This window comes from Oryctolagus cuniculus, chromosome 7 (assembly GCF_051225735.1).
Source record: "Oryctolagus cuniculus isolate XC-2025 breed Fujian yellow rabbit chromosome 7, ASM5122573v1, whole genome shotgun sequence".
In the NCBI taxonomy this organism is placed as follows: Eukaryota; Metazoa; Chordata; class Mammalia; order Lagomorpha; family Leporidae; genus Oryctolagus; species Oryctolagus cuniculus.
In genome coordinates this window covers 14,835,459-14,854,181 of record NC_142873.1, presented here as the reverse complement: position 1 = coordinate 14,854,181, position 18,723 = coordinate 14,835,459, and the positions used below count along the sequence as shown (strand labels likewise).

The window sequence follows — 18,723 nt, the reverse complement described above, 5'->3', positions numbered from 1 at the left end:
AATAAACCTTTTTTTAAAAAAGATTTATTTACTTATGCAAAAGTCAGAGTTACAGAGAGAGAGGAGAGGCAGAGAGAGAGAGAGAGAGAGAGATCTTCCATCTACTGGTTCACTCCCCAGATAGCCACATCGGCTGGAGCTTCACCAATCCGAAGCCAGGAGACAGGAGCTTCTTCCAGGTCTCCCACATGGGTGCAGCGGCCCAAGGACTTGGGCCATCTTCTACTGCTTTCCCAGGCCACAGCAGAGAGCTGGATCAGAAGTGGAGCAGTCGAGACTAGAACCGGTGCCCATATGGGATGCAGGCACTTCAGGCCAGGGTGTTAACCTGCTGTGCCACAAATCTTAAAAGGAAAAACAAAAAGAGAAAAAGAAGAAAGAAAGCCATGCAGGGCGATTGGAAGCAGAACTTGGGAACCAGGTGATCTGTACACCTGGTGGCAGCAGGTCTGTGTACACAGGATCAGGGAGAAGCCCGAGGGAAGAGGGTGGGGTTTTGTTTTGTTTAGCTGGGGGTTGGGCTGCTGGTTTTCTGCATGTGTGACCCCCTAACCCTTTGCAGAGACAGGAGTTGCAAAGCCCGGGTCACACTTCTCTTAGTTCTAGAAAAGCGTGTAGGTCACTGATTTTCCATCAAGCAAGGGAACAAAAGGTCATCTGACCACATCCCGTCATTCAGGACGTCTGCAGCATTGCCATAAATGTCTGTTAGGGATTGCAGTGAAGACCCGGACAGCACCCCTGGCACAAACCCACCCCTCCAAAGGCTGTGAAGAAGTCGGCTGATTGTATGCCTGGCAGAGAATGGCCACAAGATAACGAGAGAAAGTGTGGGGGGTGGGGGGGAGCAAGACTCGGGGGGCGCAGGACGAGAGAGAGGGAGAGGCTCCTGGGTTCCACCAACAGGGAGCATGCAGGAACCAGGCCCCAGCCAATGTTTTAAAAGCAAAATGAGGTCCTCTGATGGCCGCACACGTGCTGAGTGGTTTTGCACAGAGCAATCTGGGAATATGTCAGGTGCCCCCTCCTTTGGGCCCCTCATGCTTTCTCGGTTCCAGAATATTTAGCACCCCAAAGTCAGAGGGGACAGTGGAGGGCCGTGGGACAGTCCTCTGTCACCCTCGGGCTCCCTGGCATGTTGGGAAGTCGAAGCCTCTGTCAGCTCAGAGGCCCTGGATCCCTCCCCAGCTGCAGTGCCCTTGCCACGTCTGGCCCAATGTGGTGCAGATGCCTGAGGTCCGGGGCTCTGTGCCAGACCACCTGGATGCGCACTGCTGGTGTTGTCTGACGCAACCTCCCACCCTGTGCTCCAGACCTGAGCAGTACCCTCTCCAGCTGGGCCCTGGGCCAGGGGCCCGTGTGGAAGATGGACTCTCAGGGTGAGTGGCCAGGGTGGCTGTCACCTGCCTGGAGGCACAGCTGAAGACCCCTTCCCCAAAAGGCTGCAGCTGGTGCGCTGGGTACTGTGGCTCACAGGGGAGTTTGAGGAGGGAGGAGGCTTCCCGGGAGGGGTTGGGGTGAATATCCTGGAGACCACTTTAACCATGGCACCTTAAGACATGTGCCTTCATTCCCTGTCCCTGCTGGGCCTGCAACAGACCACCCATGGAGGAGTGTGTGTGGATTGCAGCCGTCAAACATCTAAGCAGAGACAGGAAGTGGCGGGCGGTGGCCGGAGGACATGGACCCCCGGCCCTCTTGCCCTGGCTCATTTCCCACATCTCTTCTAAGAGCTTTCTTTCCTCTGCATCCAATGTAAGGGGGGTGCTCAGGAGGAGGCCTCTCCGTTGTTTACGGAGGACAGAGCCCGCTCTGACAGTGCCAAGCATTTGGAAATGGGCTGCTTCTTGGTGGAAAACCAGAGCGCTTGCCTCACCAGCTGGAAAGGGCTTTGCTGTGAGCTCAGGGGCCCCCGGCTGGGCTGGAGCTGCTGTCTGGGAAGCTCCAGCCAGGCCCTCCTACCCAGACACGGAGAGACTGTCCCTGCTGGCTTGGAGATCTCTGCCTCCACGTCAGGCTGTGGCCTCTGTGGCCTCTGGTTTTGTGGAAGGGCTGGACTCACCTCCCACACCCACAGCAGGTGCAGCCTTGCAAGAGGAGACGATGCCAAAGAAAACACGGCTCAGTTTTCAAGGCAGCTGATATCTGTTGAGAACTTGGCATCCGCCCATCCCCAGTCTGCCAGGTGCATCAGGGACAAAGAGGAAGTACGTGGCCCCCAGTGGCCTGGGTCTGAAGGTATGGACTCCTAGTGAGCCCAAGCACAAGTCAGGGAGCTGGAGCCTCTGGGGCAGTCAGGTGATAACTGTGTGCAGGTGATTCCGACAGACTGGCTGCTGCTCTGTCTCATCCGACACAGGGCAGGGACAGGGAGGGACCATCAGGGCAGGTGTCCCGCTGTGTCATGCACTAGAGTGAACCTTCAGGGCTGAGTAGAATTTGCCTAGACCAAGCAGGGACAACAGGGATGAGTAGGATTTGCCTAGACCAAGCAGGGACAAAGGTTTGGGAGTGACCCCAGGCAGTCAAGAGGCCAGCTGCAGTCAGTAGCCCTCTTGGTGAGTGTGGGCAGGGGACATGCATCTCCACAACTGGCTCCACAGACCCACTTCCCCTTGAGACGGCCTCCTTGTACTTCCAGGCCTGGCTGGGGGCGCCCACTTCACACTCTTGTTAACAGGAATTAGACAAGTGACAATAATTAAGACAGAGAATTCAGAAAAGCAGAATGAAAATAGGTGCTCTCACTGGTCTCCAGTTCTCATACGGAGGGAATGGAGACCATGTGGGGCAGAGTTAACCTGACCTAAAGAGAAGTCTGGACACAGTAGTTGTTGCCGGTAGCAGGTGCAGGGGCGCTAGCAACGCCAGGCGGCCTCTCCCCCACCCCTCAGGCCGGGCCCCAGGCTCGATCCCCCACCACCTCCTCCTCTCCCCGCCCGGGTCAGGCACGGGAAGGTCCAAGCCGCTGCCAGGTGCCTGAGGGCCTTCATGGCCACCCCCACGGATCCCAGTGGAGCTGCCGAATCTCTATCTGGTGAAGCTCTACATGTATGACCTGTCCAAGGGCCTGGCCCGGCGACTCAGCCCCATCATGCTGGGAAAACAACTGGAAGGCATCTGGCATACCTCCATAGTTGTGTACAAGGATGAGTCCTTCTTTGGCAGTGGTGGGATCTCCAGCTGCCTGCTGGGAGGGACATTGCTTGGGCCCCCAGACTCTGTGGTTGATGTGGGCATCACAGAAGTCACAGAAGAAATCTTTCTGGAGTACCTGTCCTCCCTGGGGGAGTCTCTGTTTCGAGGTGAGGCCTACAACCTCTTTGAACACAACTGTAACACCTTCAGCAACGAAGTGGCACAGTTCCTGACGGGGCGGAAGATCCCTTCTTATATCACTGACCTGCCCTCTAAAGTTCTCTCCATGCCCTTCAGACAGGTGCTTCAGCCCCTCCTGGACTCCATCCAGATCCAGCCTCCTGGGGGGAGCACCGTGGGCAGACCCAACGGCCAGAGCTAACAAGACCACATGGGACCACCCTGCCTCACCAGGGCTTTTCCTCTTTAAACAAAACAAACCCTACCAGATTTCTATTTTATAATTTTACGTCAGAGCTAACAACCAGGGGACGGCTTTTTAAATATCCCAGGGAAGGAGATCACCAGGCTGCACATGGGACAATGCTGCTAAGGAACAGAGCAAAATGCCACCCCTTCCAATAGTATTACACTAATTTATTAAGGCTGTCTTGTCTGTGAGTTCACTTTTGACACTGTTTCCTAAGCGTCCTCCACACTGGAGAAGGGGGGGGGGTTGGTTAAGTAGCAAGCAAGAAGCACAATGTGGGGGAGCCCCAGCCTGGAAGTTCTTTGCAGAGAACACCCACGCTGCACTCAGCTTGCTGGCACCTGTGGGAGCCAGGTGAGCCCAGCCACATCTGTTACCTCCTAGAGTTAAATGAACCAAAGGATTTGGCGCACGGTGACTAGCCCAGCCTAAGTGAACTCAGCTACGACCTCACTCCCTTCCCTCCCCAACCCCAGCAAAGCTGTGGGGCCAGAGCTGGAGCAACCAGCACCTCAGGACTGAGGGAGAGTGACAGCAAGGACCAGAGCAAACAGGACAAAGCCATTCCTCCCTGCACCGAACTGATGGCTGCCCTCAGGCCACTCCCTCAGCACGGCCATCCTGGCACAGCTGGCGAAAGTCTGGGATGCAGGGTGGAAACCAAGCCTTGTGCCTGCAAATCTTGGTGCAGGTCATTTGCAGCCCCTGTAACCACCCGTCCAGACCAACAAGCAGGCTGCAGCTAGGTACCAAGAGGGCTGACGCCTGGCTCTAGAAAAATATCTCTGACATGTAAAGAAATAACAGTGCAGAATCAAGGTGGCAAGAAGGCTTAGAGTTGTTTCCGCTGGAAACTTGACCCTGTCCTGACTGTGTCCGAAGCACCCATTATTGCGTTGTCATTCTGACTCAGGACGCACGAGTGGGCGTTCTCCAGAGGACTTGCTACTGGGAGTCTCTGACCTGAAGAGACCCTCGCGTTCCCTCTTGTCACATGAGCCTCCCTCCCATCAGTCGGGCTTGGAGGAGGACGTGACGGGACGGGACCCAGGCAGCCCGAGTCAGCCCCGGCATACGCCCCTCCTGCTCAGCTCCTGCCTCTTCGCAGACTTGAGCTGTGCTGCTCCTCCCCGGAAAGCTGCTGCCATCTCTGGCCCGTCCCCTGCCGCCTTTGCCATGAGCCGTAGCGGTTGGCCTCATCAGGGGCTCAGCTAAAGGAAGGGGTGCCTTCTGCCTTAGTGTTGCTGGGACCTCACTGGGGGCACATCCAGCCGAGACGTCAAGTGACGCTTTAGAACTGTAAGATTGGAGCATCTTTAGTTTTTCTCAAGATGCAGTCACTGATTCACAGTGTGCATGGCAGAGATCAACTGGAGCAAACACTGCCAGGGACCATTGTTTGTTGGTCCTCATAGCAGGCTCGGGTCCCCAGAAGGTGAGTTTTAGAGGCTGGGTTTCCTCTGGGAGGGGCAGGGTGTTGGTCAAGGCCATCGCTCTGCTTCCCACCAGTGTCTTCCTTTTCCAGCGTTCCTTGTCCGGCCCCTCGCCCCCAGCCAGACCTCTCCCCTGTCTCCAGAAAGTACTGGGTTTTCTTCTCCTCTCCCACATCCAGGCGCAGCCAGTTGGCTCCTTCCTGCAGTCTCCCTCAGACCCAGTGCTGTTCTGAAAAGTTAGCCCAAGTGATGCCCCTAGAGAGTCGGAGTCACCCCCATTCATGCCCAGCAGCATTCGTGCCAATGCCTGTGCCCTGGGGCTTGTGGGGAGACGGAGGGACCATGAGCAGTCTTTCCAGAGCTTTGCAGGAAGGCAGGCCCCACCGTCACTGACTGGAAGCCCAGGCTCAGGCTCCGACCTCCCCCGCCCCGTCCTTACCTTTCGCTGTCTCACCCAGAACCACAGGAGCGTGCTCATTGTGACCAGCTAACTCCGCATGGACATGGACAGGCAGAGTGGAATGGGGTCACGTACTTGTGTCAGAGTGGACACCTCCATAGAGGTCCATTGGTTAAAAGGGACAGGGAAGGAGGAGGTATGAGGCTGCCACCCCTTCTCTGAAAAAAAAGCTTGTACCTGAGATTTGTTCATGCCCTCCAAGTCAAACTAATAACTGTGTCCAGTATGGAGGTGTTTTCTGGTTTCCTTTGATGTTTTTTCTAATGCAATAAACTCATGTCTGCCTGCTGTGGGAAAAAAAGAGAAGTCTGGCTTTGGCCTTGACCTGGGTGGTCCCCCAGCCCCCTGTGGTATCCTGCTGCAAACGAGTGTCTTTGCCTGGGAACTTTGGCCACTGGACCATCTCACTGTAAGCGCGACTTACAGTGGGGCTTTGGGACTTGCCCTCAGCTCTGACCTCTGGAAGGAAGGGAGACTCGAGGTCAGTCACACAGGTAGCACGCAGTCTCACTCCAACAGCAACTCAGCAGTGGAGGTTCAGAGGAGCGGAGGTTGATGATAATCCATCACGTTGTCGTACGTCATTGCTGGGACAGGTAACACCCCCGACTCCCAAGGAGAGTGTGGCCAGGAGCTCCTCATCAGATCCTCCCAGATTCTGCCTCCTGATTCTTTCTAGGCTGGTTCCAATTTGAATCCTCTTTTTTTCCTGTCTTAGTGTCTTAGTTAAGGAAAGTGCTTGCCTAAGTTCTGTGGGTCATTCTATGAGGTCATCAAACCTGGAGGAGGTAGTGGGACCCTTGAACTCAGGGCTGGTGTCCCAGTAAGGATTCATGTGGGTATCCTGCCTTCCGGATCTGTGCACTCCACCTACATTTCTTTACAGAAACTGAGCTGCACAGATGCAGCTGGCAGGGCTGAGCCTGAGGCCTGATCCTGAGCTGGGATGTCTCAGGTTTTCCAGCATTCAGTTGGGTGAGCATTTTGTTGGAAAGGGGGCAAGTTAAAGTTATTTTTCTGGAATCATGGAGAATCTTGCCAGGGGTCGGAAGGGATGGGAATATTTGACTTCAACAACAGTATTTAGATAGATCTTCCTATAACAAGTGAGGATGGAATGGGACCATTTTAACAATTCAATCCTTTCTGACTCATTGAATAGAACTTAGTGCCTGTTGCAGGCTTCAGATAGATTCTGCTGCTAATCAGACGTAGTTTATCACTTGCCAAAAGCAAGCCTGGACCGGAGCAGGTTGCCAAGGGCACCTGGAAAGTCCCCACTGTTCCCTTTAGTCTCAAAACAAATATGCCCACAAGGTTTTCCAATCTGCTTACCTTCAGGAAAGGTTACAGAGGAGCTAGTGTGTGAGAAGGAAGGAAGTGGTGCTCCGTAGGGGGAGGGTGTTCCTGGCAGCAGGGACAGGTGTGGGGAACACAGTGAGCTTCGTGTTCTGGAAGCTGCTGAAGTGTAGGAGGGAGAAGTTGCACCTAACTGACAACGCTGGCTCAACTTTCCATTGACCCTCAAGTCCAGCCATGAATCCTTTCTCCTAATTTTCTGAGTCCTAGAACCATCAAAGGACCACTGACTTCTCATCAGCAACCATGGCAGCCAGAGGATGATGGGACAATGTCTTCAAAGAAATGAAAAAGGAAAACAAAGCTACCAGGAATTTAGTTTCTGTACAAATATTCTTTAATAATAAAAATGAATAAGGAGATTTTCAGGTTAAAAACAATAAGACAGTTAACTTTGAGCAGAAATGTTCAAAGAAGTTTTCCAAACTGCAGTGAAAGATTCCATACAGAAACTCAGAACTTCAGGAAGAAGGAAAGATGGTCAGAAATGCTAAATATATGGATACATTCATGTGTTACCCAAGAAAATTATGTTCAAGGATGGGGACAGGTTGCAAGGTTGTCTAAGCACAGTGTAAAAAATCAGGAGTGTATGTTGCAAATGCTGGCCAAAGAACAGAAAAATTTAGTTTAAAATATATGGGTTCTATGCCTTAATGGGAGAGTGGAGATTTCCTTTCAAAGAATTACTGATTCTTGAGGAAGCATGGGAAGATGGGACTCTGTGGGAAAGATGTGGAACCTTTTCTGACCCTCAGTGCTCCCCTATAACCCAAAACATCGGAGCAGAGTACTGTCTACAGGTCAGCCATGGACACGGGGCAGCCTCGTCCCAGGCCTGGACCCTGCCAGGCAGTGCCAAGAGCAGGAGAGTGAGTTGTGAGAAGCCTCCCCTCCTTTGCACTGTTGGTCCCTTAGGGAGGCACCCTCCTGGGAACCCAGGATGGACTCTGCAGACTGTGGGATGAGGATGCTGGCATCCTGGAGACAGAACAGCCTTATCCAGCAGCGTATGCTGTTCTCAAGCCAACGTTGATCCTTCCTCACTTGTTTAAGGGGAATGCACACGGATATTTCAAAAGGTTCATGCAAAGTGCATTTTATGAGAAACCTGTGCATGGATTTTCAAAATTTCTTTTTGAAAACAAACTTATCTTTTAATTTCATTTTCCATGAATTTTTAAAGTACTCTCATTTTTGTTGGAGTACAGGGTTCAGGGGCTCAATGACTTGGGCCATCTTTTAATTTTTCTTTTTTTTTATTCCTAGATCATAGCAGAGAACTGGATCAGAAGTGGAGCAGCGAAGATTCAAACCGGTGCCCATATGGGATGCCAGCACTGTAGTCGGTGGTTTTACCTGCTACACCACAGTGCCAGCTCCTAGGTATGTTTCTTTTTAGGAGAAGAGTCCAGGCCTGTATATCTTCTCCTCTTCTTCTTTTATAAGGATATCGACCTCTGGCTTTAAGGTCCACCCTCATTCAGGATGATCTCATCTTGAGTTTCTTAACTGTGTACAAAGAGCTTTTCCCAAATATGGTCACCTGCAGATTCTGGGTAGACAAATCTTTTGGGACCTCCCTTCACCCTACCTGAGCTGATCAGCCCAAAAGAGGCTGCATCAAATTCCATCTTACACATAACCCCGGGGATCAGCTAATGCTGCCATAGTCCCATGGGACAGGCCGCCCTTAATGCAGTGCTTGCAATGACAAGCTCTTTATTTTGTGTTTCACCAGTCTGCCATCAGTGGGGGATCTTCCGGGTTTGGCTGGGATGGGGTGGTGCCATGGTCTGAATGTGCCCCACCCCAAACTTCTTGTGTTGGAAACTTAATCCCCAAATTCATGTGCTGACTGTATGTGGAGGTGGGGCCTTTGGGAGGTCACTGGGATTAGACAAGGTTATGAGGGTGGGAGGCCTGTAATGGAAGCAGTGGCTGTGTAAGAGGAGGAGGAGAGAGCTGAGCCGGCATGGTGCTTTGTCTCGTCCTGCACCATGCCATGATGCAACACGAGGCCCTCACCAGATGCTAAGTCCATGCTGACACGACGCTCTTGGATTCCAGAACTGCAACCAAATAAACTCTTATTCTTCATAAAGTCCCCAGTCTCAGGTACTCAGTCGTAGCAAACAGTGGAGCACAGACTAAGACAGATGGGCTTGCTACAGGCTGTGGGTTGGATTCAGGGCTGCTCCACACTTCTCATTTTCCTTGGACCAGGGGACACCCAGGGCATGTGCTTTTCATGATGAATGATTAGAGCACAAGACATGAGGACAAAATACAAGCTTACATAGGACCTCTGCGTTATCCTGTTCTTCAGAGTCCTGTGGCCAAAATTCATCACCCAGACAACCCAGCCTCAGTGGCATGGGGAAGAATACTCCACCCTCAATGAGCAGGAGCAGAAAGGTTACGTGGTAAAGGGTGTGGGTGTATTGTCCTCTTACAGGTGGGGAGAGTGGGAGTATCACAGGTGCATACTAAGGGGTGTCACTGCAGGTCGTAAGGTATGCACCAATCTCTTTTCACCAACAATGACTGCCCTGGCCACCCTTCCTCTGGGGCTGCCTGGGATTCTCCAGATCCTGGTCCCCCACACAGGTGCAGGGGCTCAAGCACTTGGGCCATCCTCCACTGCTTTTCCAGCAGGGAGCTGGATTGGAAGTGGAGCCACCAGCACACAAACCAATGCTCATATGGGATGCCGGCATCACAGGCAGATTCTTAACCTAATACAAAAAGCCACAGTGCCAACCCCTACAGCTTTTGACCTGTAACACACATACCCCAAAATATAAAACCCTACATGTATAGCTCAAGAATTTCACAGTGCAATCATGTGACCAGCTCCAGGTCAAAAACACAAAAATTTCTGAAGCCATTTCTACCCCATTCAGCAACGATCCTGTGGGGAGCCATTGCACGGCGCCCTAAAGATGGCGCCGGCTCCTTTCCCCCGGAAGGACTGGCGAGAAACAAACATCTCCTAATAAGGAGATGTTTGAGCTCCCTTCCGGCTTCCGCGTTGCTGTACCAATCAATGCTTGCCACTTGGCCGCTTTTGATTGGTGCGCGGATGGCTATAAGAGGGAGGGGAGAAAAAAGGGCGCGGGATTCAAAGTTTGAAAGAGGTTCCTGAATAAACTGCTGGAAGAAGAGTTCGGGTCGTGTCTTCCTTGCTGGTCGAGGGACGCGACAACTGGTGGCCCGTACGGGGAACATCTCGAACGCGAACTCAGAACTTCCTGCAGTCAGGGCAGCGCTGGTAAGTCCCCCGGGAAAATAAGGTGGGGATCCGCGATAAGAGCGGGCAGTCCTGCGATAATAGCGGGAGGGTAGTTCTGCGATTAAAGCAGAGGAAGTTCTGCGACAAAAGCAGAAGGAGCTCTGACCCGTGGCCAGGGAAGGAGCGCAATTTTTGACGATGGGTAATTCACAGTCCCATGAAATTTTTCTGGCGCTGAATGCGCTGCTTCGGGAAAATGGTTTGAAACTTAAGCCTAGTACGTTGCATAGGTTTTTACGTAACTGCGATACCATTGCACCCTGGTATGGGGTTTCGGGAAGCCTTACTATCCCTTCATGGGACAAACTAGGCAGGGATTTGGATTTTGCATTTGAACAGGGTAATCTTGAAGGGGGAGTGAGACCAATATGGAAGTTAGTGCGAGCATGCCTCGAGGATGAGCAGTGTAGTGAAGCTATTCTGAGCGGTCAAGCTGCCTTGGAGGAGCTTCAGGAAGAGCGCTCTGAGAGAGCTGCCAGTGAAAAAGGGAAAACTTTGAAGGAGAGTCGGAAAAGAACTAGGAAAAAACTGTACCCCGATCTTTCCGAGTTGCGCAGCCCCTCCTTAGTAAGTAGTTCTAGTGCAGAAAGTAGCTCAGAAAGCAGCAGTGAGTCTGAAGAGTGTGGCGATAACAAAGAGTCTGATATAAAGCAAGTACGGGAATTAAATCGGCAAATGAGGAAATTGCAATTAAAAGGAAAAAAGGAACTTAAGCATGGTACTTTCAAGGGGAACTTAGGGGAGGAGCCTGAAGCCGCTCCTCCTCAGTATGAGCCTGTATCCGCGCAAGAAAGAGGGCGGACTTTCTGTCCGGGAGTCTGGAAACAGGTTGGTGCGGAGCTGTTAAGTGCCTATCCTGTCTTTCAAGATCCGCAAGGGCAGAGGTACGAGGAACCCCTCGACATAAAGATAATCAAATCACTAGCGGAGTCAGTAAGAGCCTATGGCATCAGCGGCTCGTTCACGCTGGCTCAAGTAGAAAATCTTCAAAGATACTGCATGACTCCAAATGACTGGAGCGGGTTGGCTCGTGCCGCATTGTCACCAGGACAATACTTAGACTTCAGAGCTTTCCTGATTGACTTTGCCAATGAACAAGCGGCAGAAAATGCAGCGGCAGGGAATCAGCATTGGGACAGAGATATGCTGCTAGGCATAGGGAGATTCGCTAACCAGCAGACAGGTTACCCACATGCAGTGTATGAACAAGTTAACAAGATAGCCATCAAGGCTTGGAAGTCTATACCCAACAGAGGAGAGGTAAGTGGGAATTTGACAAAGATTACACAGGGACCCACCGAGCCGTTTTCAGACTTTGCAGCGCGCATGGTGGAAGCTGCGGGTAGGATTTTTGGAGATCCAGATCGCGCCATGCCGCTGATAGAACAGTTGGTTTTTGAGCAGTGCACTAAGGAATGCAGAGCCGCTATAACACCATGGAAGAGCAAAGGGCTTCAGGTATGGATAAAACAATGCAGGGAAATAGGAGGGCCGCTATCCAACACTGGCCTTGCTGCAGCAGTCCTTCAAATCACGAAGGGCAATAGGGGATCAGGGAACGCTGGAGCATGTTTCAGCTGTGGAAAAATGGGACATATGAAGCGGCAATGTCCGCAAAGGGGAAGAGGCAAAGAACAAAGACAGGAAGGACCAGGAATTTGTCCAAAATGCAGGAAGGGAAAGCACTGGGCCAACGAATGCCGCTCGGTAAAGGACATTGACGGCAACGTCCTTGTTTCTGGCAATGGTGGGGCGCGTCCAAAAAACGGGCAGCGGGGCCCTCGTCCCCAGGGCCCGCAAATATATGGGGCATTCGAGAGTCAGCATCAGGGCGCCCATCAGGACCAACAGCAGGGGAGGCAAAGTCAGTGGCCCAGCTTCAGACATCCCAGAGACCACGGAGAGCCACTGCAGGCTCTGCAGGCCTGGACCTCTGTGCCACCACCAGACTCATACTGACACCAAAAATGGGAGTGCAAGCCATTGAGTCAGACTTTCAGGGACCCCTAGAGGAAGGGACAGTGGGATTGTTGTTGGGACGTTCATCCTCTACCTTGAAAGGTCTCATAATTCATCCAGGAGTCATAGATTCGGATTATACTGGCATGGTGAAAATCATGGTTGAGTCCCCTAGAGGTATAACAGCTATTAATCCAGGAGACAGGATTGCACAACTTGTAATCCTTCCTAGCAAGCATTTGCAGTTCAGTGCATCAAAGAAACAACGAGGAAGTGAAGGCTTTGGGTCCACAGGCGTAGATTGTACCTTCTTGTCTTTAGAACTAGACCAGAGACCAACCTTAAAGATAAAAATAAATGGAAAGGACATTCTCGGCCTACTAGACACAGGTGCAGACCGTAGTATCATCGCCTCCAAGGATTGGCCTCCAAAGTGGCCTAAGCAGGCATCCTCACAATCCCTTCGGGGACTGGGATATTCAGAAACTCCTGAGATGAGCGCAGTAATGCTGCGCTGGGAGGATGCAGAGGGACATTCAGGCACGGTGCAACCTTATGTTTTGGATTTACCTATCTCTTTATGGGGCCGAGACCTTTTGAAAGACATGAACTATAAATTAAGTAATGAATACTCCCGTGTTTCTCAAAAATTGATGAAGGATATGGGACACCATCCGAATTATGGAATAGGAAAATTCTTACAAGGAAGAAATGAGCCCACTGAAGTAGTGCAGAGGCCTTCTCGCCAAGGGCTGGGTTTTTCATAGGGGCCGCTGAGGAAGGTATTCCCATTACTTGGAAGCACGAGGACCCAGTGTGGGTTCCTCAGTGGCCTCTGTCCTCAGACAAATTGGTCGCAGCGCAGCAATTGATTCAAGAACAATTGAATTTAGGACACATTAGACCCTCTGTATCGCCTTGGAATACTCCTATTTTTGTAATAAAAAAGAAATCCGGGAAGTGGCGGTTGCTACATGACTTGAGAGTTATTAATATGCAGATGCAGGTCATGGGGCCGGTGCAACGTGGGCTGCCTCTTCTATCTGCACTTCCACAGGGATGGCCCATAATAATAATAGATATTAAAGACTGTTTCTTCTCCATACCCCTACATACAAAGGATTGTGAAAGGTTTGCCTTTACCTTGCCAGCGTGCAATCATGAGCAGCCTGACCAGAGGTATGAATGGGTTGTGCTTCCACAGGGCATGGCTAACAGCCCCACAATGTGTCAGCTATTCGTGGGTCAAGCGATTGGGCCTTTACGTAAGAGATTTTCTTCCCTAAAATGCATCCATTACATGGATGACATCCTCTTAGCAGCAAAAGACGAATTCGTATTAGATGATGGCTTTGCATATTTGATTCAGTTGTTAGAAAGTAAGAAGTTATTTATTGCCCCTGAAAAGGTTCAAAAAGGAAGCATTGCAACTTATCTGGGATCCTGCATAACTAGTACTCAAATTGTTCCTCAAAAGGTGGAATTGCGCAAAGATAGTTTAAAGACTTTAAATGATTTTCAGAGATTATTAGGAGATATAAATTGGGTTAGGGGTTATTTGAATCTTCCCAATTATGAACTTAAGCCACTTTATGTCATTTTGCGTGGTGATTCGGCATTGGACTCACCGCGGTGCTTAACTCCGGAGGCCAGGGAGGCCCTAGAGAAGGTAGAAAAGAAATTACAGGAGGCATTCTTATGCAGAATGAATGAAAATCTGCCATTGTCATTATGCATTCTCCCAACGCTTAGCCAACCTACAGGGCTAGTATGGCAGGAAGGTCCGCTTTTATGGATACATCCAAGGAGCTCTCCAGCCAAGTCTATTGAGTATTATCCGGCAGCGGTGGCAAAGCTAGCACTGGAAGGTTTGCAACAATGTTTACAATATTTTGGAAAATTGCCGTGTGAAGTGATTGTTCCTTATGATGCCAAACAAGTCAACGTCCTATGTGCTCTTTTAGATGATTGGGCAGTGTTTCGCTGTGGGTTCCCAGGCTTTATAGACAATCATTTACCAAAAAGTCCATTGTTACAATTCTTTAAAGAACATCCGGTAGTATTTCCAAAAATTACAGCCGCTGAGCCATTACTAGGTGCTCCAAATATATTTACGGATGGGTCAAAAACAGGCTGTGGGGTTTATATGGTAGAGGGTAATGACCTGGTATTTCATCAGTTTCAGCCAGGCTCACCTCAAGTTGTGGAGTTAAAAATAGTTATTGAGGTCCTTAAGCAGTGCTCTTTTGCCTTTAATTTGTTGTCAGATTCCTTATATGTGGTGAACGCATTAAAGATATTGGAAACCGCAGGGCCGATTAAACCTTCTAGCCCAATTGCATCCCTATTACATATAGCCCAGCAGTTGCTTTGGTCACGGAAAAATCCCTTTTTTGCTCAGCATATTAGAGCCCACACAGGCATGCCTGGTCCTTTATGTGAAGGCAATGCGCGAGTAGATCTGTGTACTAGACAGGAATTCATCTTTTTTACTACTTCCGCAGAGGCTGCTAAAGCTTTCCATCAATCTTTTCATGTCAACGCGCGCGCTTTGCAGCAGAAATTTCATCTTTCCCGCGCAGATGCCAGACAGATTGTACTTGATTGCGCTGACTGTGCTGTTACTCGTGCACAACCCAGTGTTGGCGTAAACCCTAGAGGGTTACTGCCTGGGAGAGTATGGCAGATGGATGTGACCCATGTATCGGAATTTGGGAAATTGAAATATGTTCATGTCTCAGTGGACACGTGCTCAGGCATTATGTATGCCTCTCCCCTCAGTGGTGAATCTACACGTCAGGTGATCGCTCATTGTCTGGATGCATGGGCCGCCTGGGGGAAACCCCAGGTGCTAAAAACTGATAATGGCCCGGCCTATACATCTCAAACCTTTACCACCTATTGCCAAAAAATGGAGGTTCAACTTGTCCATGGATTGCCATACAATCCTCAGGGCCAGGGCATAATTGAGCGAGCACACCGCACACTGAAAGAATATCTTTTAAAACAAAAAGGGGGAGTTGGCTATAGCCGCACCCCGAGAGAGAGAATTGCCTTAGTCTTATTTACAATTAATTTTTTAAATTTGGATGTGCATGGGCACTCAGCCGCGGACAGGCATCAGCAACAAGGAAACCCAAGTAGAGGGTTGGTAAAATGGAAAGATCTCTTGACGGGCCAGTGGCGTGGCCCTGATCCCGTGCTGGCATGGGCACGAGGTGCTGTTTGTGTTTTTCCACAGGATCAACATGACCCGGTGTGGGTTCCGGAGCGAGCGGTCAGGCGGGTCTGCCACGAGGAGAATCCTGCTGTTGCTTTTGATACTTCTGCCTCAAATGCAGCGGACACTGGCGGAGCAGAGATGGGGGATTCTATCAGTATTCCCAAAGCCGATGCCGAATTGGTCCGCGGAATTTGACTACACCTTGGAGCAACTGCGCCTTGCCGTGGTCACCATCAACTCCACGCGTGTGGATGTCTCCTTCGCATCTGGACTGTCATCCCAGATCCAGCCATCTCCAGCCTGAAGGAGTGGGTGGGACTTGGAGCTTTGACGGGGTTGCTGTTACTTGTTGTGTTATTTTGCCTGTGGTGTTTGTGCAGGATGAGGACAGCTCATTGGCGGGAATTGGCCATGATAGCTCAAGCCTTTTATGCCCTTGAGGCTGGACAACTGCCGCAAGCATGGCTGGCCTTCCTTGAATGCTAGGCATGGGTGCAGGGTGCGAGGCAAAGCACTGCAGAGAGAACGAGCCATTACGTTCTCTGGAAGGCAAGTCTGTCTGCATGTGGGTTGGCATCCCAGATCCCACCCCCGCGAAAAGGATGCTGTTCCAGGTGGATGCCTGGCAGTGGGGGACAGACCCCTACCTTCTCCTGTAATCCTTAGATGCCTGGTTCTAAAACAAAAAGGGGGAACTGTGGGGAGCCATTGCACGGCGCCCTAAAGATGGCACCGGCTCCTTTCCCCCGGAAGGACTGGCGAGAAACAAACATCTCCTAATAAGGAGATGTTTGAGCTCCCTTCCGGCTTCCGCGTTGCTGTACCAATCAATGCTTGCCACTTGGCCGCTTTTGATTGGTGCGCGGATGGCTATAAGAGGGAGGGGAGAAAAAAGGGCGCGGGATTCAAAGTTTGAAAGAGGTTCCTGAATAAACTGCTGGAAGAAGAGTTCGGGTCGTGTCTTCCTTGCTGGTCGAGGGACGCGACACGATCCCACTCAAGGGACCCTTGTCCTATCTTTCATTAGCATAAATTTGTGTTGCCTGATCTTGACCTTTATCTAAGTAGACTCATAGAAGGTATACCTTTCTGTATTGGGCTACTTTTGCTAATACATTTGTGGAATTTGTCCATGTTGTGTTGTGTATCAGTATTTCACTCATTTGCTTGCTGTATAGTAGTCCACTGCATGAATATCAATATAAAATATTAATGTAAATATTAATATGTTTAATATTTATTATTAAATATTAATATAAACAGATTTATTTATCTGTCCTCTTGCTATACATGTTGGCTTCTCTTCTGTTTTGGGATATCATGGATGGTACTGCTGTAAGTTTCATTTTTTAAAATTTTTACTATTTTTTAGAGATTTATTTATTTATTTTAAAGGCAGAGTTATAGAGGGGCATAGGCAGAGAGAGAGAGGTCCTCCATCCGCTGGTTCACTCCCCAAGTGGCCGCATGGCTGGAGCTGCACCGATCTGAAGCCAGGATCCAAGAGTGTCTTCCAGGCCTCCCATGCACATGCAGGGGCCCAAGCACTTGGGCCATCTTCCACTGCTTTCCCAGGCCATAGCAGAGAGCTGGATTGGAAGTGGAGCAGCTGGAAACCAAACTAGCGCCACTGCAGGCAGCGGCTTTACCCAATACACCACAGTGCCAGCTTCATCCTTTTTTAATTTTAATTTTATTTATTTGAGATGCAGAGAGGAAGATGAGAGAGAAGGAGAGACAGAGTGAAAGAGCCAGCAAGCATTCCCATTCACTGGTCCATTCCTCAACTGCCCACAACAGCTCCCGGCCTTGCTGGGCCAAACCTGGCAGCCAGTACTCAATACGAGTCTTCCGCATGGGTGGCATGAACCCATTTACTTGAATCATCACCTGCTGTCTTCCAGGGTCTGCATAAGCAGAAAGCTGGAGTCAGTAGCCAGAGCCAGCTATTGAACCCTGGCATTCTGATACAGTTCCATGGACGTCTTGAAGACTTCCAGATGCATGTATTTCAAGTTTTTGCAGCCAAATAAACTTGTCTCTTAGTTCATTTTCTAGAAGCTTTTTCGAGTATCCTCTTGTACTTGTTTTGTCTATCTTTTTCATTTTATGGTGCTGCAGGGTGTGAAATATCTCATTGTGGTTTTTATTTGCATTTTCTGGTGACTAATGAAGTTGAATTTTTTTCATTTGTATATTAGCCACTTGGATATGTTCTTGTGGCATTCCTATTTTCCCACTTTTTATTGGTCTCCTCTCATTTCCTTATTGATTTATAGATTGGGAAAAGTATATACCAGCATGCTCTGGAGATATTATGGATTTAGGACAGTGAGTCATGTGAAATGTTTTGGTCTCCCAGTGCATATAAAAGTTATGTTTATGTTATACTGTGGTCTAGTACATGCAATAGCATTATGTCTTTAAAAAGTATGTACCCTAATTTAAAAACAGTTTATTGCTAAAAAATGCTAAGGATCACCAGAGCTTTTTGTAGGGTGGAAAGCTAATGCCCTCAGGGCCTAACGTATCCTTCATAGTTGAAAATTTCAATGAATGTTTTAGTGGGAGGTGACGGGGGATGACTTTTCCTATCAATAGGAATCTTCCTTTTCAACAGCACAAGTATATATCAAGTACTTCCTGTGTAGCCTGGACACTCTTTCTAGATGAGTTCCCAGTGGTAAGATCCATGACTTTGACCTCTCCATATGCCCCGAAAGGGTCCAACAGATCATGTCAGATTTGCATCATTCAGGGAAAAGTGGTGGGAAGCAGGCCAGGAAGATCGGAGGATCGCAAGGTCAGGGCTTTGGTGGATGGACCAGTAAAGACTCAAAAAAGAGTGTGGTGAGCAGTGCAGGTGGCATTTACATGTGTAAATGCAGGTAAGAGGGCTCTGAAAATGGCTGAATTTTCTGATCTCAGACTTACAATGGTGCCACTTAACTAATTTTTCAATTTTAGGACATGCCAAAGCCTACCATTACACCCACTCTGTTTTCACCTTCTGTGCGGTAGTCAGTAAATTACATGGAATATTCAAGCTTTTATTATAAAACAGGCTTTTGTGTTAGATGATATTTTTCCAACCACAGACTTTTTTAAAAAAATTTTATTTATTTATTTATTTAAGAGGTAGAATAACAGACAGTGAGAGGGAGAGACAGAGAGAAAGGTCTTCCATCTATTGGTTCACTCCTCAAATGGCCACAACAGCTGGAGCTGCACTGATCTGAAACCAAGAGCCAGGTGCCTCTTCCTGGTCTCCCACGGGGGTACAGGGGCCCAAGGACTTGGGCCACCTTCTACTGCTTTCCCAGACCATAGCAGAGAGATGGATTGAAAGAGGAGCAGCTGGGACTAGAACTGGCGCCCTTACGGGATGCCGGTGCCACAAGCGGAGGATTAACCTACTGCGCCAGG

General features: G+C 49.8%; 1 long non-coding RNA gene and 1 pseudogene across 1 annotated transcript; both read left to right on the top strand.

The window, feature by feature from the left end:
* The first annotated feature begins 1,010 nt into the window (after positions 1 to 1,010).
* On the top strand, positions 1,011 to 3,694 carry LOC127485969 (desumoylating isopeptidase 1 pseudogene; annotated as a pseudogene).
* Positions 3,695 to 9,729: 6,035 nt separating this feature from the next.
* Positions 9,730 to 16,245, top strand: LOC149125301 (uncharacterized). Its single transcript, XR_016236964.1, has 2 exons — positions 9,730 to 10,094; positions 15,316 to 16,245. It is a non-coding gene; the product is annotated as an uncharacterized LOC149125301 (long non-coding RNA).
* Positions 16,246 to 18,723: the final 2,478 nt, after the last annotated feature.